Genomic DNA, 23625 nt, shown 5'->3' on the forward strand with positions numbered 1-23625 from the left:
GAATGTTGGAGGTAGCAGTTGCAGGTATATGGGACAGCAACATTGCAGCAGCTGGTAGGAAACAGCAAATGCTGAAGGCAACTTGGAGACATGAGTTGGGAGGGGATGACAGAATGGATGTAATGGAAGCCGTTGGGTGAAGGAAGCAGGGGCAGTGAGTTAATTGAGACTGAAGCCAGTACAATTATGGGAATATATGAGGTGTTTTATAAGCCCCATCTGCATAGCTCAGAAAAGCTTGTGGTGAAGGGAAGGATCCAGATGGCTAGGGCTGTGAAGCAGCCATTGAAATTGAGCATGTTAGGCTTGGCTGCATGCTGTGCCACACTAGGTGTTCAGCTTTGTTCTTGACAATGGTTCAGCAGTGGCATTCATCCTAGATGGTAGTCATACCAATATAAAAGGCTGTGCAATGTTTGAAGCAGAGTTGGTATATGACATAGCTGCTTTCACAAGTGGCCCATTGTCTGATGGGGTAAGACAGGCCTGTGACAGAACTGGAGTAAGAGGTGGGTGTATTGGGCACATCCTGCACCTTGGCCTGCCACAGGGATATGATTCCTGTGGCAAGGGGTTGGGAGTGGGAGTAGCATCGGGATGGACTAGGATGTTGTGTAGGTCGGATGAGTGACATTTTAGGAGGGGTGGGAAGGCTCTTGGGTAGGATGTCCTTCATTTTAGGGCATGATGAGAGAGAATCAAAATGCTGGTGATGGATGTGGTTCAGTTGTTCCAGTCCAGTGTAATACTGGGAAAAGAGGGGGTAACTTCTATTAAGGTGATTCTTAGAAGTGGTGAGAAGATTTGGGGTGTGTGAGGATATGACATGGGAAATCTGTTGGTGGACCCCAATTGTAGCTGGCAATTGTGCTCCCACTGAAAGACTTTTTGCTCTTGTCGACCAATACCTCCAAGAAGCTGCCTGTAATCTTGCCTCACACATCAAAACTACGAGCCACTTCCTTCACCGAACATCCTTGCCCATTTACCCACAGGATCCATGCTCATCACTGTTGATGCCACCTCCCTGTACACCAACATCCCTCATGCATATAGTTTTACCTCTATAAGACTACCTCTCCAAACATCCTTCAGACTCCAAACCAACTGCCACATTCCTCAAACATCTTACTAAAATTATCCTGCTCACAACTACTTCTCCTGGGAAGAGAAGGTATAGAAACACTGCCATGACCACGTGCAAGGCATTCTCCTGTACCAACCAAGTCATGGCTCATCAAGAGAAATCCTTCCTAGCCTCCTAAAACTCCCAACCCGTAGTCTGGTTCAGGTTCATTGATCTTCACTTGGTTCTCCACTACCCAACATACCACCTTCCTGGACGTTAGCCTTAATCCCTATGATGGCTCCATCCACACCTCTGTCCACATCAATGATGCACAGAATAGCCACCTGTGGACAATGTATCTGCAGTGACGAGAACTTATTTGCTCAGTATGCTGAAGGCCTCACAAATCCCCTCAAACCTAGTCCACAAACAAATTTCACATGCCGTATCCTCACACACCCCAAATCTTCCCACCACTGCTAAGAATCGGCTACAAACAAGTGTCCTGCCTCATCTCACATTATTACTCTGAACTGGAAAAACTGAATTATTTCCTTCACCAGGGTTTTGATTATCTTTCGTCATGCCCTAAAATGAGGGACATCCTACCCAAGAGCCCTCCCACCCCTGCTAAAATGGCATTCTATCGCTCATCCAACCTACACAACATCATAGTCCATCCCTATGCCACTCCCACTTCCAATCCCTTGCCACAGGAATCATATCCCTACACCATCAGAGGCTGGGCCACCTGTTAAAGAAGCCATGTCATATACCAACTCTGCTGCTAACAATGCACAGCATTTTGTGTTGAAATGACTAGCAACCAGTATGAATGGTCACTCCCAAAATGTTTTCAAGAAAAAACTTTACCACCCAGTGTGGTACAGCATGCAGCTGGGCACAATATGCTCAATTCCAAGGACTACTTCACATCTCTAGCCATCCAGATCCTTCCCTCCACCAATAGCTTCTCTGAACTATGCAGATGGGTGTTATCCTTATAACACATCGTACACTCCCATAATTGTTCTGCCCTTAATCTCAGTTAATCCACTGTCACCACATCCTTCAAGCAACAGCTTCCATTACCTCCATCCTGTCACCTCCTTGCAATTCACGTCCCCAAGTTGCCTTCTGCCTCTGTGGCTTCCAACTGGCTGCTACAAGTATGCCATCTTATACACCTGGCACTTCTCCTTCCCACATTCCTATTCAGCAAACTGGCTGCCTCCCTCAGTGCTACTAGCCATCTGCCCCTAGTCCCTCTCTCTCTGCCTCCAGCCTCCCTCTCCCTCAACACACACCACCCAGTAGTACCCCCACCACAATCAGTCCACCTGCCACAAAAAGGGCATTGGCACTGTCTGTGTTGCTGGCAACATATAGGCGCACAGCCATGTGTCTGTGTGTGTGCACACGTCTATGTGCGTGCATGTGCATGTTTTATGTTACACTAGCTCATCAAAGGGTAAGGTCCAAAGGCTGGGAAGTTTTCTTCCTTCTGTTTGTGCCTATTGACATCTCAGTGCTTCTGCTTTTTGGCAAGTGGTCTCTTTTAATCCTAAAGTATTTGTGTTTTTATTTATCTTATGATCAATATGTAATCACTCCAGCCTCCATGAACCATGGACCTCAGTGGGATGGCTTGCATGCCTCAGCAATGCTGATAGCTGTACTGCAGGTGCAGTCACAACAGAGAAGTGTGTGTTGTGAGACCTACAAATCTGTTCCTGAATAGGGGCAGAAGCCTTTTCAGTAGTTGCAGGGGGAACAGTCTGGATGATTGATTGATTTGGCCTTGTGACGTCAACCAAAATGGTCTTACTGTGCTGGTACTACAAATGGCTGAAAGCAAGGGGAAATTGCAGCCATAATTTTTCCAGAGAGCATGTAGCTTTAATGTAAGGTTAAATTATAATGGCATCCTCTTGGTGAAAACATTCCAGAGGTAAAATAGTCCCCCATTCAATTTCCAGGTTAGAACTACTCAGACGACATCGTCATCAAGAAAAACAAAACTGGTATTCTACAGATCAGAGCATAGAATGATGGATCCTTTAATCATGCAGGTAGGTTAGAAAATTTAAAAAGGGAAATTGATAGGTTGAAGGAAGATATAGTGAGAATTCTTGAAGACTGGTGGCAAGAGGATCAGGACATCCGATCAGGTGAATACAGAGTTACAAAAACAATAGCAAATAGGGGTACTACAGGAGTAGGTTTAATAATAAATAAGAAGATAGGAATGTGGGTAAGCTACTACGAACAGCATAGTGAACACATTATTGCAGCTAAGGTAGACACAAACCAATGCCCACCACAGCAACACAAGTTTATATGTCAACTAGCTGTGCAGATGATGAGTAGATTGAAGAAATTTATGATGAGACAAAACAAATTATTCAGATAGTCAATGGTAAACAAAATTGATTGTGATGGGGGACTGGAATTTGATAGTACAAAAAGGAAGTGAAGCATGGACTGGGAGAAAAGAATCAAAGAAGAAGCTTCCTGATAGAATTTTGCAGAGGGCTTGATTTAATCATAGCTAACACATGGTTTAAGAATCATGAAAGAAGGTTGTATATGTGAAAGACACCTGGAGCCACTGGAAGGTTTCAGATTGATTATGTAATGATAAGACAGATATTTTGGAAACAGATTTTAAACTGTACGACATTTCCAGAGGCAGATGTGGACTCCGACCACTATTTATTAGTTACAGACCGTAGATTAATATTAAAGAGATGTAAAAAAAGGTAGGAAATTGGGGAGGTGGGACCTGGGTAGGTTGAAAGAACTGAAGGTTTTTGAGAGTTTCAGGGAGAGCATTATGCAATGATTGATAGGAAAGGGAAAGGAATACATTAGGAGATGAATAGGTAGTTTTAAGAGGTGAAATAGAGAAGGAAGCACAGGATGAAACAAATAAAAAGATAAGGCCTAATAGAAATCCATGGGTAATAAAGGAAATACTGAATTTAACTGATGAAAGGAGAAAATATAATGATGTAACAAACAAAGCAGGTGAAAGGGAATACAAATGTCTAAAAAAATGAGACTGACAGGAAATGAAAAATGGCTAAGCGGGAATGGCTAGAGGACAAATGTAAGGATTTAGAAGCACACTTCACTAAGGGAGACACAGATACCATCCACAGGAAAATTAAAGAGGCCTTTGGGGAAAAGAGAAGCAGATGTATGAATATCAAGAGCCCAGAAGGAAAACCAGTCCTAAGCAACGAAGGGAAAGCTAAAAGTTAGGAGGAGTATATGGAGTGTCTACACAATTGGAGATGAACTTGAAGGCAATATTACAGAAATGGAAGAGGATGAAGGTGAGCTGGGAGACATGATATGACAAGAAGAATTTTACAGAGCACTGAAAGACATGAGTCAAAACAGGGTTCTGGGAGTAGACAAGATTCCATCAGAACTACTGATAGCCTTGGAAGAGCCACCCATGACAGAACTTTTGTGTGTGGTGTGCAAGATGTATGAGACAGGCAAAATACCCTCAGACTTCAAGAAGAACATAATAATTCCAATTCCAAAGAAAGCAGATGATGACAGGTGTGAATATTATGCAACTACCAGTTTAATAAATAATGGTTCCAAAACACTAAAACAAATTGTTCACATAAGAATGGAAAAACTGGTGGAAGGGCTGACATTAGGAAAGATCAGTTTGGATTCCAGAGAAATGAATTAATACAGGAGGCAATACTAACCCTACAGCTTCTCTTAGAAGATAGGTTAAGGAAAGACAAACCTATGTTTATAACATTTGTAGTTGTAGAGAAAGTTTTTGACAATGTTGACTGGAATACTCTATTTGACATTCTGAAGGTAGCAGGGATAAAATACAGGGACTGAAAGGCTATTTACAACTCGCACAGAAACGAGACAGCAGCTGCAAGAGCCGAGAGGTGTCGAAGGGAAGCAGTGGTTGAGAAGGGAGTGAAACAGGGTTGTAGCCTATCACTGATGTTATTCAATCTGTGTATCAATTATACACTAAAGGAAATCAAAGAAAAATGTGGAGTAGGAATTTAAGTTCACAGAGAAGAAATAAAAAAATTTGAGGTTTGCCAATGACATTCTAATTTTGTCAGAGACACCAAAGAACTTGAAAGAGTAGTTGAACAGAAGGGAAAGTGTCTTGAAAGGAGGCTAAAAGATGAAAATCAACAGAAATGATACAATGACAATAAAATGTAGTCGAATTAAATCAGGTGATGCAAAGGGAATCAGATTAGGAAACAAGACACTTAAAGTAGTAGATGAGTTTTGTTATTTGGACAGCAAAAAACTGAAGATGGCTGAAGTAGAGAGGGTATAAAATGAAGACTGTCAATGGCAGGAAAAGCATTTCTGAAGAGGAGAAATTTGCTAACATCAAACATACCCCAATGGATAAAAGTTGCAAGATCAAGAAGGAGTTGTGCAACATAAACGAAAGTTGGTAGGCATGTTTCTAAATCTGAAAAGAGGATTTCTATTCAAATTTCTTGCCAGTCACATAAGTGTGGCATTAGTAGCACAACTATGAGGATGCAAATCAAGTTTGCATTAAATATATGTGAGTGTTAGTTACATTTGAGATTGGATTTGGTAAGTTGATGTTAGCCAAGCAAGCCTTTAAGGCAATGAAGACATCATTATCAACACCTCACTGAGTATGAATGAGGTCATATAATAACAACGAGAAGCTCAATGTTCCTTCTGTGATATTGCAGAAAGACTTGGCAGTAATGTAGCCACTTTACATGACTGATCGCAGTGGTGATCACGGGAATGTGTGGTCACAAGAAGACCGGTCTCCAGACGGCCACTTGGCACTATCAAGTTTGAAGGCCATCATGTTTGGTGTATGGCTGTTTGGTTCGTGGGGTGCTCAACTGCACGGTCATCAGCGCCTGTACAAAGTCCCAATTTTTCACAGTCCAATTTCTTACATTGTGCAATTTCTTACACTGTCCAATCTAGCCACTGTCACAGATGAGGATGATGAAAAAATGATGAGGATAACACATACACCCAGCCCCCAGGCAGATAAATTCCCCAACCTGGCCGGAAATCAAACCAGGGACCCCATGATCCAGAGGCAGCAATGCTAGCCACTAGACCATGAGTTGTGGACATGGTGTACGGCTGTGATGATCGTACTGCATCTGCAGCAGCAATTTGAGCAGTAGTTGGCACCACAGTGACAAAATGAACTGTTACAAATTGGTTACTTCAAGGACAACTCCAAGTCGGTTGCCCAGTAGTGTGCATTCTATTGACCCCAAACCACCACCATTTGCAACTTCACTGGTGTCAAGCAAGAGCTCACTCAGGGCAGGATGGACAGCTTTTGTGTTTTCTGATGAAAGCTGGTTCTGCCTCAGTGGCAGTGATGGATGTGTATTTGTTAGAAGGAGACCAGTCAAGGTCCTGCAACCAACCTGCCTGCATGCTAGACACAATAGACCTAAAGATGGAATTACAGTCTGGGGTGTGATTTTGTACGATAGCAGCAGCACTCTCGTGGTTATCCCATGCACCTTGACAGCAAATCTGTAGGTCAGCCTGGTGATTCCACCTGTTGTACTCCCATTAATGAACAGCATTCCGGGGGTGTTTTCCAACTGTATAATGCTCACCCACATACCACTGTTGTAACCCAACATGCTTTATAGGTGTCTGGCCTGCTTGATCACCAGATCTGTCTCCAACTGAGCACATATGAGACATCATTGGATGACAACTCCAGTGTCATCCACAATCAGCATTAACCATCTGTGTATTCACCAAACAAGTGCAACTGATATGGGACTCCGTCCCAAAAGCTGACATGCGGTACCTGTACCACACAATGCATGCACATTTGCAGGCTCGTATTTCACATTCTGGCAATTACATGAGTTATTAATGTACCACCATTTCACATTGTCAGTGGATTATCTCATGCTTACATTAACAAGTGATCTTGCAATGTTAATCGCTTAAATATGTTGCCAAGACTAATCATTCCTGACATTTCATTACCCTACATTAATTATTTCTTGGTGTTGGAATTTTTTCCCATCAGTTTAGATTTCAGTGCTAGGAAGTCTTTTCTGAAAGTATCTGTATGGAAGTGAAACACAGATGAGAAATAGTTTAGACAAGAAGACAACAGAAGCTTTCGAAATGTGTTACACAGGAATGTGAAGATTAAATGGTATGAAGACATTGCTAATTACACATATAAAATTTATTTGCCATGTTTTTCTTTCATTTTCTATTTTTTCCTTTTGTTCCTACTGGCATATGTAATTATGAAGATTTAACATACTAACTGAGGAAAAGTTTGTAAATTTCTTTTTTGGTATATTATTAATTGTGAAAAATGCAGTCAAGAACATTTATATAGATTTATGTAATTTATGACAGTGATATAACATCTGTAGATAGGGGACAGTGATATCGATATCAATAGTAGAACAGAAGATGTGTAGCAGAAGGTGTGGTGGATGTGCGTCTGTGAAGCATGCACGGGAAAATGATACTATGTTTTTATGAAAAGCACTCAGAATTGTATGGGCAGTGATACTGAACTATAAGAATGTCAATTTGCTTTACCATTGTGAAACGTAATGCCATCACGAGCAAACTTTAGGAGCAAATAAACCAGACTGTGAAAGTGCCACTAACAAGACTTTGCTGTGACCAAAACAAACAGTATTTTTATGCAAATGAACTTAGCTGGCATTGATATTCAGGTGGTCATGCATGTTTTATCATGCTGTGAAAGTGGAGACTTCAATGAACTGTGCAGTATATCTGACTTTCAATGATGTTACAGATGTTCGGACTGTGAGAACAGAGTGGACATTGTTTACAGTGTGCATCACATAAAACAGCAATTCTATGAACTGTGTATTTATGTTTATAGCTACAGCTATATGAATGTGATGGAACTGTGTAGTTATGGATGAAATTGTCATGGACAGTACACAAAGTGTATAAACAAATGCTGTCTATGTAAGGTGCTCTGCAAGAGGAGACGTGTCAACAACGATCACATACCAGTGTCTTGTGGTTCGTTATTCGCCACTGGGTTACTGAAACAGCTCTGCAGAAACTTTTTTCCCATTTCACCAGAGAAGATTAACAAGCAGAACTGCCTTGTATCCTGCTCACAACACTGAAACCTGCTGACGTCGTGCTGCCCAGCACAACGCTTTGTATGAAACAAAAAGTTAAGATATTTCATCAAACACTATCCCCTGACTTAAAAACTTTGTTTCTCTATTAAAAGCAGTAGAATTATGGACTCCATTCATATCATTTCTTTGCTTGTTTATGTTTGCTTTCTGCTATCGAAAATAAAACTACCATTATTGAACTAATAATTGCATAGTAGTCACTGTTGAAACACAGGTAAATATACACTTCTGCCTCTCATTACAACTATTTCTCCTTACATGTCAAAATTATTGCAGCCGCATTATTTTAGGTGACTGTATGTATTGTTGTGAGTACAGCAATGTGATAGTGACGAGCTCTTTCAGTATTTCTTCAAAATTTTCTTTACTGTATGTCTTCTCTTCCTTATCTTTATATCTTTTTGCAACTACCCTTCACCATCTACCTATCTTCTTCCTTTTATTAGTCTAATAAGCATAATGTAGTTAATTAATGACCAGATAATCTTATAGAAACAATTAAATATACTGAATCAAAAATGTATCTGAGGAACTGAAAGAGAATATTACATTTATGAAGGTTACTGTTTTTATTCAGAAACCTCTGGTATACTGTTTATGTGAATCAAAGTTGGAAATGGGAAAACTTCCATACTCTTCCTAAATTTATTTATTTAGACATCTGATATATTTAAGGTGATGCATGTTTTATCATTACATATAGGCCTTGACATTTTGATGATGAATTTTCTAGTGCTTTCATAGCATGGATTACAGCACAATACATTTTGATATTGTATAGTGTATTCAGTTCTTTTTCCCAGTACATGAATCTTTCCCTTACATTTAAAATTACATACAAACATTTTTATTGTCTTTTGAATTGAACAATGGTTACTTCTTACCACATTTTAAAGTTTTCTTTGCAGTACTCAGTAAATTCATTTACAGAATAAAATGAGTTTTTCTCCAGTATTTTGCTAACTGTGTTCTGAAAGATATTAATGTTCTTTATTTTGCTGATACTGTTTGGAACGCTTTCCAACAATTTCTTGTTTCATTTTGATGAACCTCATCATTTTTCTTAAAATTACTAATGTTTTTCTTAGTGGGTACTAGTATTTCATATGTGTAAATATTTGTTGTTAAAATGTTTAGCAGTTTAAATTTTGATCTGCAGCTTGTTAATTGTTTCACATTGGTCAATATGTTTATAGTCCTTTTCTGCACGATGAGTGTCTTCTTAATATGTACTGAGCTTCACACAGTTCTATTTCAAATGATATTATTGATTCCAAGGGTGCAAAGTAAAATATTTTGAGAACTTTAATACTTACAGTTTTGGCCAACTTCCATAGTACATAGCAACCTGAACTTAATTTACTGTTAATACTATTGATGTGCTCTGTCCACTTTAATTTATCACCTACATGGAGACGGAGAAATTTTACACATGTAACTTGTTCAAGTTTGTATTCCTTAACTTTTAACATTAACTCAATGTCTTTTGGTCAACTGTTTTTAAAGCTCATGATTTAAAAAAAAAATTTATTATAAGTTTATTATTTTTGAACTAGTTTTCTAGTATTATGGAATATTGATAATTTTTACTTATGGACCATCTGACAGCAACTGAATAAAACACAATTTTAGTGCCATACATGTTTCGCCTTTATTTTCTGCAAGGCATCATCAGTGACCTGGAATATGTACATATGTTAGCTATTTAATTTACATTTTTGTCACAGCATTTTCACTGCATTGAAACAAGCGTTCAGTTCATAGTGTTGTGGAATGTGGGGAAAAAACTGCAAATTGGCATTCCTAAGAAGAAGAACAACACCAAAAATGCAACAGGAGTGTAATATGTAAGAAATTGTCCATGCAACCTGTAAGTACAGTTCAAAACATTACTACTTAATAGGAAATACCAACCACCAGAACTGTTTATAACCTATAGGCACAGTGACAAAAATGTAAATTAAATAGCTAACATATGTACATATTCCAAGCCACTGATGATACTGTGCAGAAAATAAAGGCAAAACACGTATGGCACTAAAATTGTGTTTTATTCAGTTGCTGTCAGACGGTCCATAAGTAAAAATTATCAATATACCGTAATATTACATGCAACTGGGGAAGACAGGACTACTAGTTTTCTAGTCTACACAATACACTTTTAGTTTCATGTGTAGCTTCTTCTAGATCCATTCCCTTAGTTACAATGTTTACATTTATTTTTGTTGAATTTCCTCTGGTAGGTCGTTAATATATATCAAGAACAGCAGTGGCCCAAGAACACATCCCTGTGACCTGATATTCTGAACAGTACTTATTTCTCGACTCATTCGTTATTTCTCCTTTTTTGTATCTGTTCATTAAGTAGGAGTTTATAAGTCTGAATGAATAGCCTTTCACTCCCATAGAATTTTAGTTTTTCAAGTAGAATGTTGTGATTAACTACATTAAAAGTTTTTCATAGATTGCAGAATATTCCTTTTATTGATTCCTCTCTGTCAAGTGTTTGCAGTACATAGTTTGGTCCTGGGTTCGTATCCCGCCACTGCTTAAATTTTAATTAATAATCAGCATTGGCAGCAGAAGACTTCCGCATAATAAGTCGCCCCTCATTCTGCCAAAGGCCTTGTCAAAGAGGGCGGAAGAGCAGATAGAGGTTCAGGGCACTCTCTTGTCCTAGGGGTGGGAAACTGCCCCGAAAGGCAGAAGAATCAGCAGTGATCAATGGCATGAGAATGCAGTAGGCAATGTAAACCACTGCATTAAATACACATAACATGTATCCACAGGACATGTGGCCTGTAATTGAAGAAGTGTCATGATGATCTCTCCATTGGCAAAAGATTCTGGAATAGTCCTCCATTCAGATCTCCGGGAGGGAAATGCCAAGGGGGAGGTTACCATGAGAAAAAGATTGAATAATCAAAGGAAGGATAATGTTCTACAAGTCAGGGCATGGAATGTCAGAAGCTTGAATGTGATAGGGAAACTAGAAAATTTGAAAAGGGAAATTCAAGGGCTCAATCTAGATATAGTGGGGATCAGTGAAGTGAAGTGGAAAGAACACAAGAATTTCTGGTCAGATGAGTATAGGGTAATATCAGCAGCAGCAGAATATGGTATAATGGGAGTAGGAGTCATTATGAATAGGTAGGTAGGGCAGAGAGTTTGTTATTGTGAACAGTTCAGTGATAGAGTTGCTCTTATCAGAATCGACAGCAAACCAACACCGACAACGATAGTTCAGGTATACATGCTGACATCACAAGCAGAAGATGAAGAGATACAGAAAGCGTATGAGGATATTGAAAGGGTAATACAGTATGTAAAGGGATATGAAAATCTAATAGTTATGGGAGATTGGAATGCAGTTGTAGGGGAAGGAGTAGAAGAAAAGGTTACAGGAGAATATGGGCTTGGGACAAGGAATGAGAGAGGAGAAAGACTGACTTCTGTAACAAGTTTCAGCTAGTAATAGTGAATACTCTGTTCAAGAATCACAAGAGGAAGAGGTATACTTGGAAAAGGCAGGGTGATACAGCAAGATTTCAATTAGATTACATCATGCTCAGACAGAGATTCCAAAATCAGATACTGGATTGTAAGGCATACCCAGGGGCAGACGTAGACTCAGGTCACAATATAGTAGCGATGAAGAGTAGACTGAAGTTTAAGACATTAGTCAGGAAGAATCAATACACAAAGAAGTGGAATACGGAAGTACTAAGCAATGACAAGATATGGTTGAAGTTCTCTAAGGCTATAGATACAGCAATATGGAATAGCTCAGTAGGTAGTGCAGTTGAAGAGGAAGGAACATCTCTAAAAAGGGCTATCACAGAAGTTGGGAAGGAAAACATAGGTACAAAAAAGGTAACAGAAACAATGGGTAACAAAAGAAATACTTCAGTTGATTGCTGAAAGAAGGAAGTACAAAAATGTTCCAGGAAACTCAGGATTAGAGAAATACAAGTCACTGAGGAATGAAATAAATAGGAAGTGCACGGAAGCTAAGACGAAATGGCTGCAGGAAAATTGTGAAGACATCAAAAAAGAGAAGATTGTCGGAAGGACAGACTCAGCATACAGGAAAGTCAAAACAACCTTCGGTGACATTAAAAGCAAGGTTGATAACATTATAAGAGTACAATGGGAATTCCACTCTTAAATGCAGAGGAGAGTGAGGATAGGTGGAAAGAATACATTGAAAGCCTCTATGAGGGGGAAGATTTGTCTGATGTGATAGAAGAAGAAACTGGAATTGATTTAGAAGAGATAGGGGATCCAGTATTAGAATCAGAATTTATAAGAGCATTGGAGGGCTTAAGATAAAATAAGGCAGAAGGGGTGGATAACATTCCATCAGAATTTCTAAAATCATTGGGGAGTGGCTAAAAAATGACTATTCATGTCAGTGTGTAGAATGTATGAGTCTGGCAACATACCATCTGAGTTTCGGAAAAGCATTATCCACACAATTCCGAAGACGGCAAGAACTGACAAAGGCGATACAGGAAGCTCATGCATTCAAGTTGCTTACAAGAATAATATAGAAAAGAATGTAAAAGAAAATGGGGATGTGCTAGATGATGATCAGATTGGTTTTAGGAAAGGTAAAGACACACGAGAGGCTAATTCTGACACTGTCGTTAATAATGGAAGCAAGACTAAAGAAAAATCAAGACAGATTCACAGGATTTGTCAACCTGGAAAAAGTGTTCGACAATGTAAAATGGTGCAAGATGTTTGAAATTCTGAGAAAAGTAGGGTTAAGCTATAGGGGGGAGATGGGTCATATACAATATGTACAACAGCCAAGAGGGAATAATAAGAGTGGATGACCAAGAATGAAGTGCTCTATTAAAAAGGGTGTAAGACAAGGATGTAGCCTTTCACCCATACTGTTCAATCTGTACATCGGGGAAGCAAAGATGGAAATAAAAGAAAGGTTAAGGAGTGGAATTAAAATTCAAGGTGAAAGGATATCAATGATACGATTTGCTGATGACACTGTCATCCTGAGTGAAAGTGAAGAAGAATTACATGATCTGCTGAATGGAATGAACGGTCTAATGAGTACAGATCCAAAGTAAATAAAAGAAAGACAAAGGTAATGCGAAGTAGTAGAAATGAGAACAGCAAGAAACTTAACATCAGCATTGGTAGTCATGAAGTAGATGAAGTTAAGGAATTCTGCTACCTAGGCAGTAAAATAACCAATGATGGATGGAGCAAGGACGACATCAAAAGCAGACTAGCAATGGTGAAAAGGGCATTCCTGGCCAAGAGAAGTCTACATCAAATATTGGCCTTAATTTGAGGAAGAAATTTCTGAGAATGTATGTCTGTAGTACAGCATTGTATGGTAGTGGAACATGGACTGTGGGAAAAGCAGAACAGAAGAGAATTGAAGCATTTGAGATTTGGTGCTACAGACGAATGTTGAAAATTAGGTGGATTGATACGATAAAGAATGAGGAGGTTCTGCACAGAATCAGAGAGGAAAGGAATATGTGGAAAACACTGATAAAGAGAAGGGAAAGGATGATAGGAAATCTGCTAAGATATGAGGGAATGAAGTCCATGGTACTAGAGGAAGCTGTAGAGGGCAAAAACTGTAGAGGATGACAGAGATTGGAATACATCCAGCAAATAATTGAGGATGTACGTTGCAAGTGCTGCTCTGAGATGAAGAGGTTAGCACAGGAGAGGAATTTGTGGCGGTTCAGAAGACTGATGGGGAAAAAAATGCCTCCACAAGTTCTTGTGTTGCTGAGGTAGTAAATTTATTTTTTTGGAACCCATGTTGGCTTTTAGTTATGATAAGTCTGCGACATGAAGCAGCTTATTACTCTGTTATACAGAATCACCCTAGTAATTTTTAAATTATCTGGATACCATCCTCCTTTGATTGCTTCATTGATCATTTTGGTCAATAGTTTAACAATAAATTTGAATGAAAGTGTAATAATCTTATTTGAGATACCATAGATGTCCTGGGTGTTTCTCAACTTGTTTATGATTCTTGTTACTTCTTCTTCACTTGTTGGATATAGGTATATAGAATTTTGTAGTGGATGTCTTTTCTCCATTAAAGCATTCATAGTACTTGTTGTTTGTGTTGGTATATCCTTTGTTAGATTTTTGTATATATTTATGTAGTAGTCATTAAATGCTTTGGCTATAGTTTCTGTGTTCCTCTGTAGTGAATTATCCCATCGGATTTCTTTTGGGCTATTATTTTTAGATGCTGACTTTTCTGTTTCTGAATTTATGATCATCCACACTATTTTTGCTTTGTTGTTTGAGTTTATAATGTCCCATTTAACATCCATTTTCCCTGTATATTTCATTACTTTGGTGTATATTGTTTTTATTCCTTACAGACCATTTTGAATGCAAGCAGTTAGTTTTATATTTAATTGTTCTATGCAGTACTTAAAGCCTTTTTCTTAACACAATGATGCCCTAAAATCAATTTATTCTGTCTTTTCTATGTGTTATGCATATATTTTTGATAGGGAGTGCTTTGTTACTATGTTCGTAATATGTGGTTACAAGGAAGCCAAAACTGTGTGCATTTCCTTTGTCACTTTGAATTTCATTCCCACTTTCTTTAGCTATATTGTGACTGAACGTACTTATGTTGTTGTCATGCATGTCCTTTGTGATCAGACAGACAGTTTTCAGTTACTGTTCCTTTAAAGTTATCAGGCTGTATAATGGCGACAAATAATCTATAATGGATCCACTGTTTGTAGTAATTCTGGTATAATAGCTGACTGTGTTATGTAAATTGTACAAGATCAGGAGTGAGCAGAGATCCTCTTTCAGTTTGAATTACAACTTCATTTGCTGAACACTCAACATCTTTTTCAGTATTGTATTTTACTAGATCAACTCTGATCTTTATCATGTTTGTTAGCCAATTTTTCACAATATGCAGCTGCCCCCATCTCTGCAATGTGACCTGCAAAAGTGTGATGTTATTGAATAGTTTTGTAGATTGCACAGAGGTATTTCCTGCTCATGGAGCCAGTGCTCAGTGAAACACACCACTGTCAGGCTATCAACTCTCAATAGTGCTTCTACACTTACAAGTTTACTTCTTAAAGACAATATTTTGGTGCATGATTGATAGATCCCAATTGGTGTTTTTTACATTGGTATTTTCCTGTTTTGGGTTTCTCCTAAAGAAGATCTATCTTGCCTTCTTATAAACCACCTACCACCATTTTTCTTTTGCACTGTTTTAATATAGAGTGTATTGTTCAGATTTCTTATTTGTAGTATTCTGATTATTTTCATGAAGATAATGTGTCATGAGCATTCTCTATTAAGTGAACACTGTCATGTTTTTTTATTATTTGTGCATACCTGGAAGAAATCTTTTTCTTGCCTAGTCTGTTGATATGCAACTCGTGGATTTTAAAATGGAATCTCATTAGTTTCAAATTAAAAGCTATCCTGCATTTGTTGAAATTGGAGTTGTCTACAGAGAAGACAAGCATTTTGTTAAATAACTTAATTCTCTTGTTTAGCTCTGGTCTGTCATACCTGTTTGGTACTGTACTTAAAATTACATTAGTCCTTGACTGTGACTGCACTATTTATAATACTGCTATGGTTTAAAGAGTCCTCAATGTCATTCTTTCCCACTAGTACTATATCACTTTGACTGAATTCTTCAGTCAGTTTTGTTACATTTTTTATGACCTCAGATAATGATGCACCTGGCTTTGTGATACTTTGCACAGCAAACATATCATCTAGTTCAGAGTTAATCAAATAATGTAAATACTTTCCATGGCTATCTGTTAGTACAAGAATTCTTTTCTTCTCTGTCTCAGACATTTCTGCAGGCTCTTCTGTGAAGACAGAGTGTTCTTCAGTGTGAATACAGTTTGAAATGTTTGTTTTAATAGCTGCTACAGCAGCATATGACATTTGGGTGCTTTCCTTTTGATTTGTTTCAGTGCTGCCTTTCTATGATCACTAACTACATCCAGCACTAAGTGGATATCAAGTTTTTTATCACTATTTCTTTATTTGGCACACTCAAACAGTGTAACAAGCTCAGTTTCATATTCTAATGCATTTTCTTTGTGTGTCGTGGTGGTTTGTTTATGTATGGATTGTGACAGTATTGGACTTGGATCACATGCATCTCATGATTGCAAACATTTTATATCTGCAATTGACACTTGATTTAGAGCACAATTTATGTCTAGATTTCTTTTTTTAATTCTTTTTTCTGGTGAACACTAGTTCTTGTTGCAGATATTTATGTTTGGCACTCGCGTACGAAGATAACTCTCCAAGTGTTTAATGTTTATTCCTCATTCCAGTACCTTCCACTTTGCTTCAGGTTCTTGATATTTCCACAACAGTTTATGTATTTGATGTCTGTTCCTCTATTTCCTGTTTCAGAGATGCAATTTTGCTTTCTTGAGCTTGAATCATATCAGTCACTTGAATTCTGTAGCAACTTTATTGCTTATCTGTATTATGCAAACTATGGTATGCCATGTTGTGCTACCACTGTTTTGAATTGGTTGAAATTATGGTCATGATGAGGAACTTACGTGTATGTTGAAAATAAATTTGGGTTTTACATAAATAGGAAAGTCAGATTAGCAAAATGTTACTGTTTATTGTGATTATAGTTAGCTAGTATCGGCACCACCAAAAATCTAAGGTCTTAGTGGATGAAAAATGTTTAAAGGAAATGAAAATGTAAGATTTTTGCAAGCTATGTCAGTTCAGTTACTGTTGCATTATTACTGTGAGAAAAAGGCATAATCGAAAGTGGTATTGTCAGACCAGGGCAAATGTAAAGATTATATGAGATACTTGAAGAATCAGTTATAATGAAAATACAAGTTTTATTATTATGAATGAAATATAATTATTATGCTGAGAGCATTTTTCTATATGAGGGTATAGTATTAAGATTTATGGTAGTGTGATGCTATTATGAACAAGTTTATTGAGATTCTGTTATGTTCATGAGGTTTATATCCAGATGAAGTTTTGTGAGATATTCTGAAATTTATGGCATTTTGAAGAGATTTATAAAGTATTCTGTGATATGATGATAATAATGATGATGGGGGTGATGATGATGTAGAGATGTTGATGTGTTAGGGCAAATTGCAGGCTTTCAATAGGTAAAAGAATTGATTTTTTGAGTACAGTTTTGTTAAATCAGAGCTTAGGAGGCTTATGTACAGAAAACAACATAATGGCAAAACTCTCTATGTTGCATACATTATTTAAATAGAATTTTGACATATATCACCACAAGTATGCATATCAGTAGCAAAGAAAAAGTAGATAATAGACAGCATGAGACAGTTTTCTTAGACCATTAAACAACATAGTTCTATACAAAAAAGGTCATATTGAACCAACATTCAAAATATTTTGACTGTAATGCTAAAATATTTAGAGAAGGCTACTGCAAAATACTTATCAATGAAGAAAAATGTATGTTCAAAATACTATGTGCTCAAAATAAGAGTAACACAGTCTAAAAACAAGGCAAAAGAAACAGAAATATAACAATTTACAGAGAGTGATTGTTTATAATTTTAAGGTGTTCAACTATTGGATCATCAGCACCCTAACAGCTTACACAGATAAGTCAAAAACTAGCAAACTAGCTAATTTTGTGAATGGATGTTTTTCAGTATTCCACAGATGTAATCACAAAAATTACCAAAAATAGTGATGTTTGTTGAGGAACAAAATGTATAGACAACATACAAGATCTATTGTGAACAATAAATGGTTATCTCACCTCATGCAATTTTCAGAGTACCTAAAACCAAATACAGTTGTTCCTCAACTAAATGAAGGAAGATGATGTAGCTTTTACACAGACAGAAGTAGAGGAAACAATAACAAACCTGCCTGCAAACAACATTCCTTGTGAAAATGGTGTAACTAATATGATTCTTTGTCTATTGTACAGCATTTTTCTGAGCTATCTTCCCACTTTATGTAACAGTTGCCTAAAGTACACTTCTCAGATAGTTGGGAGAACTAAAATAGTACCCATTCTCAAACCTGGTAAAGAAAATGGAATAGAAGTGTCCAAACTTTGTCCCATCAGCCTTTTTTAAACAAAGGGAGAATTACTGGAAAAGCTATTAATTAACAGAATTATGCAAATTTATTGTCTAAGGATCTCCTAAGCAACAAGCAGTATCGATTTACTCCATAGAAAGGGACAGCAACTGCACTGTTGGTTGTTAAGAACTTACTAGAGGAAAGCACATTGCAAGAATGGTGTGCAATAATGGTCAGTCTTGATGTTCTGGGAGCTTTTGACATAGCTGGGTAGCCCAACATCCTTAAAGTGTTACTGGAATTTCAAAGCCCTGGGAATTATATAGGGTGATTTTTTTCCACCATGTACAATCTCTACAGACTGATCAATGAGAGGATATGGAACAAAAAAGATCTAATGAACTTATGTCTGGAAACGCATGGTTTCAATGCCAGAGACCATTTATTCAATCATACTTTGTTACAGAGACTGGAGTCTAATACACGTTGTACCATGCAGCCACAGTTACAGCATGCATTGTTTCCTCTTAGAGGATGGTGCTGTTTCTCTCATACGTCATGTCCTCGCACCCTCCCTTGCCATAATCATTGGTAATGCTGTGTCCAATTCACTTCTCTTGCTGACTCACCTCATAGTGGATGTAATACAGTGTTGTACATGATGGTTCCATATTTGAATCAAGAGCTTGATGACACAGTGTTTACTTATGGAAAGAGCTTGCCGACACAGTGTTTACTTATGGAAAGGCAAGTGGCAATGGGTAGCAGGCAGCAAAGTTGTATCAACAACCACAGCATTCAATGTTGGCAACAGTGTTTTGCTATTTGTCTGAGACAGTGTCATTTCAGGATGCAGGAAATCATGAAGTACCTACCTGAAATTTTCAGACACTGCACTTGGAAGACAAGTAACACTTTTGAAGGCAACTGCCATGTCAGTAGCGGGAAGTTGGTCTGCCAGTACATGGTAAGACAGATGGCCATGTAGAATATTCTCCATGACAGTTGTTACTATCCTTATCAGGGCTTATTAGCAACAGACAGTTTTGTCACTGGTATCTTCACTGGGCAACTATGATTTCAGGATTTTTGTCATCCATCCTATTCACAGATGAGGTTACTTTTACACGAAGTTGTATCTTCAACTTTCATAACAGTCATCTGTGGGATAGTACACAGAACCCGAATGGCCTGGTGACAGCTGGGATAATTGGCAACCATATAATGGGAACAGTCTTCCTTCCATGTCACCTAACAGGCCAGAACTAACAAAATTTCTTGCAGGTGCCATTGAGATTCAAAGGATATGTGGTTGCTACATGATGGTGCTCCAGCCCACTTCGCCGTTAATGTCCAAAGGCATCTCAATCGTGTTTTCCCTGGTCGATGAATTTGATGAGTGGGTCCAGTTGCATGGCCTGCTCATTCAACGGATCTCAAACCATGCAATTTCTGGTTATGGGGCCATCTCAAAAGTATCATTTATACAGAGCCCATTCCAGATGTAGAGGCAATGGAGCAGCACATTCATGCTGTCTTTGACACAGTTTAGATGTATCATGGCTGATGTGAACATGTGAGACAGAACATGCTACAGCACACACATGCATGCATTGAGACACATGGAAACCATTTTCAGCACATACTGTAGCTTTGGCTGCATGGTACAGTGCATATTAGACTGCATTCTCTGTGTGATTGAATAAATGGTCTCTAGCATGGAAATCATGCATTTCTGGCCATAAGTTCATTAGATCTTTTTTGTTTCGTATCCTGTCATCGATCAATCACTATAGTTTCTACACAGTCAAAAAAATCACCCTATATAACCCGAATAAACACTTTTTCAGAGACAGAAGCGCTGTAATGGCATTTAACAACACCAAACTAGAAAAGAAGGTGACAGAAGGGTGCTTACAGGGATCTTGCTGTGGCCCAGATGTTTGGGATATCCAGTATAATTCTCTGCTGAATTTTGATTACACAGGTAACACAAAGGTGGTAACATTTCGAATATGACTTAATTGTATTTCTGAAAGCACAGACTGTCATTATTGCTGAGGAGCTCTGCTATACAGAAATGGTAAAAAAATCACAGTTTGGCCACAAAACAACAAAATCCATTTTAATGAGCAAAAACTGAAAGTAATGCTAACAACAAGGAGAAGGCATAAACACAAAGCAACAGTTAGTATATTTCTAAAGAATAATGTTTTGCAACAAACTGAAGTATTAAATTACTTGGGTATAATTATTGTTGATTCTAAATTTATGTTCAACAAACACATTCATTACATGACTGAAAAATGTTCAAAACTTATTCATTTTTTTAATCTAAATTAGCAACACTCAACTGGGGACTTTGTTCAAGAGCAGGGAAAATAATTTACAAAAGACAGTGTACTACCACTGCAGGTATATGCAGTACCTGCTTTGATTCATGCACAAAGAAGAAAATATAATTGTATGAAGGTTCAAAGAACCCACCCCTACTTGATCAACATAAAGATTGTTTAGGCCTACAGAACAATGTCTACTGAAGCATCATGCATTCTAAAAGACCTTACAGCAATAATTATTAACCTCCAGACAATATTGGAAGAATATAAAATTATAAAAACTAAACATGCCCATTCTATAGACATTCCCTTAGATTACAAAGAGTGGCCCCATCCAGCAAGCACAATAACTTTACAAGAAAGTTACAAAGTCAAGGAATATCCAATAGATGTTTATATCATGGAGTTATTCAGAGAACAGAACAGGTTTAAGAGTGATAGAATTCATTAATGGCACACCTGCCTATTAGTTAATGTACACACTAGAGAATGGGTGCACCATCAACCATGGAGAACAATTATCAGTCTTACGAGTCTTAGAGAAACTACTGGACTTACAAGAAATAAGTGTTAAAATGGCACCTGTAATATGTATAGACAGATTATCCTAAAATCATTAAAAAATTCGAGGTATCACAAATTTTGATAGAAAAGTTGAGAAACAAAATTAGGAAAGTGTAGAAGAGAAAATGGCAAATTAACTTCAAATGTTTGAAAGCACATGTATGAACTCCTGGGAATGAACTGGCAGACAAGATCACCAAATAAGCAGCTTGAGAAAATGCAACAGAAAGCTACAACAGATTCCCTTTATCTGTGCTTGGAAGAAAGTTAAGATGCACTTTGAAAGAGAAATGGGACAGATAATGGAGTGAAACTACAAAAGGAGTGGATCACAGAAGACTTTTTTCCTTCTAATTGCTCAGTGTCATCTTCCCATAAACTTACCACAGTCATCAAATCATACAACATTAAATGGGTATGGAAAATTAATGTCTTACTATTATCAATTCAGGCTAGTCCCAAGTGTTGCTTGTATGTGCAGAGAGGGTGCTCAAACAACAGATCACCTGTTATGGGAGTGTTGTGAACTTAACACAGAGAGAGGTGTCCTAAGGAGAAGTATTATGGAAAAGGATGCAGCTGGCAAATCGATAAACCAATTTTAGTAAAGTTATACATGAAATAATGTCAAAAATTTGAAATTTAATAACATTTCCCAGCTTATGAATAATTATGATACTAAAAGTTAAAAATAGAAATTTCTACCTGAAAATATTATAGTGACTGTACAGAAATCTTCTATTGTGAATAAATTTCGCCCACACTACTGTAACCCATTATAATTAGATTTATTTTTTATGTATCTTGGCATCTAAACATGTAATTTTACAAATATTGTGATAGGGCATGTTCCAAATAAATGAAATGAAATGAACTAAAGAAAGGTAATGCATAAGATACAGAAATTTACAGTCCCATCTCCCTCCCATCATCAATCTCGTCAATAAAAGACTCACCCTTGAAACACTAACAGGTTATCTTGACTAAATATAGCCTCCTCAGTGATGCTGAAATAGTAAAAGTACACAACATTTGACAAAGCTCAGCCTAAAATTTTACTGAATCAACTATATGTACAGTCATAAGCAACATGAAGAGTGACCAATGATTGGCCCTAAACCTATTCACTATGCAAGCAAATATCTAGTGATAGATTTATCAGACCCAAAATATGTTGATATAAAAATGCTTCAACAGGGCAATATTGTTCTTGCTACATCAATGACTTCCCAGAAGGAAAAAGAATTCATATTGCTTATATACACAATATTTTAATATCAATTAAAGCACAAAAGTGCTGGTAGAAAAAGCAAAACATGAAGTAAGTAAACAGTGTGCACATCAGGTTAAGATGCAAAATAAAATATAAATGATAACTTAAAAAAATGGTGCAACAAACAATCAGAAGTTTAGGGCATGACTGTTGACCTACAGATTCAGTGGAGATGAAGAAAGAGAAGGAAGATTAGTGTTCCAATGAGAGCATCAGAGATAAATACTAGGCATTACATGCATATAAATAAAACCAGTAGCTATCTAACAAAAAACAAAGATTAAACTTAACTAACGTTTAAAAATGAAGCAAAACACAGAAAACGGTATTTTGTAAGACAGAATAAACTATACGAAAGGCTGAGCATGGATATCAAACAGAACACTGAATTAAACATATTTAAAAATGTGGTTAAAGGATATTTATAAACAATATGACCTCTATAGTCAAAAGATAACATAAATTAATCTAAATCAGCAAACAACTGTGAAGTCCATGACAGGGTACTTATCACTAAGATGGTTTCTTCACATTTCATTTGCATATGGAGCATTGCAAATATTCTAATCTTGTCATTATTGCCCCTGTGGAAACAACACATAAAAGGCAGAAGTATATTCCTAAATTCCTCACTTAATATTGGTTCTTGAAATTTTGTACATAGGCTTTTGTGGGATAATTGGTGTCTATGCATCTGCGAGTTCAGTGTCCTCAGCATTTCTGTGAAAATCTCCCATGAGTGAAACAACACTGTGACAATTTGTGATGTACATTTTTTTCAATATTCCCTGCTCTACCTATGAATGAGCACACGTGATCATTCTACTTCAAATCGCCACAATTGTTACGCTTACAAAAGAACAAGTTGACATTCCAAATGCAGCTCAAAGGTGTTTTGTCACAGGATATTACTTTTCTGTATTTTGTGAAGTGTACAATTTTGTATTTCTATAAATTTAAAGCAAATTGCCAATTTTTGTAATATTATCAAGATCTTATCTGGATATTTGTTAGATAGTACTTTGTTGTAGATAACCACTTCATTTGCAAAAAGTATGAGGAAACTGTTATTATTGTCTGTCATGTCATCAATATACAACATGAACA

At 37.4% G+C, this 23625-nt stretch overlaps 1 protein-coding gene across 2 annotated transcripts in view; it reads right to left on the reverse strand.

Moving 5' to 3' along the window:
* Positions 1-23625, reverse strand: part of LOC126177384 (CLIP domain-containing serine protease B9-like) — a 151477-nt gene that overhangs the window by 62954 nt on the left and 64898 nt on the right. The window lies entirely within an intron of this gene.

Source organism: Schistocerca cancellata, chromosome 1 (genome assembly GCF_023864275.1).
Source record: "Schistocerca cancellata isolate TAMUIC-IGC-003103 chromosome 1, iqSchCanc2.1, whole genome shotgun sequence".
In the NCBI taxonomy this organism is placed as follows: domain Eukaryota; kingdom Metazoa; phylum Arthropoda; class Insecta; order Orthoptera; family Acrididae; genus Schistocerca; species Schistocerca cancellata.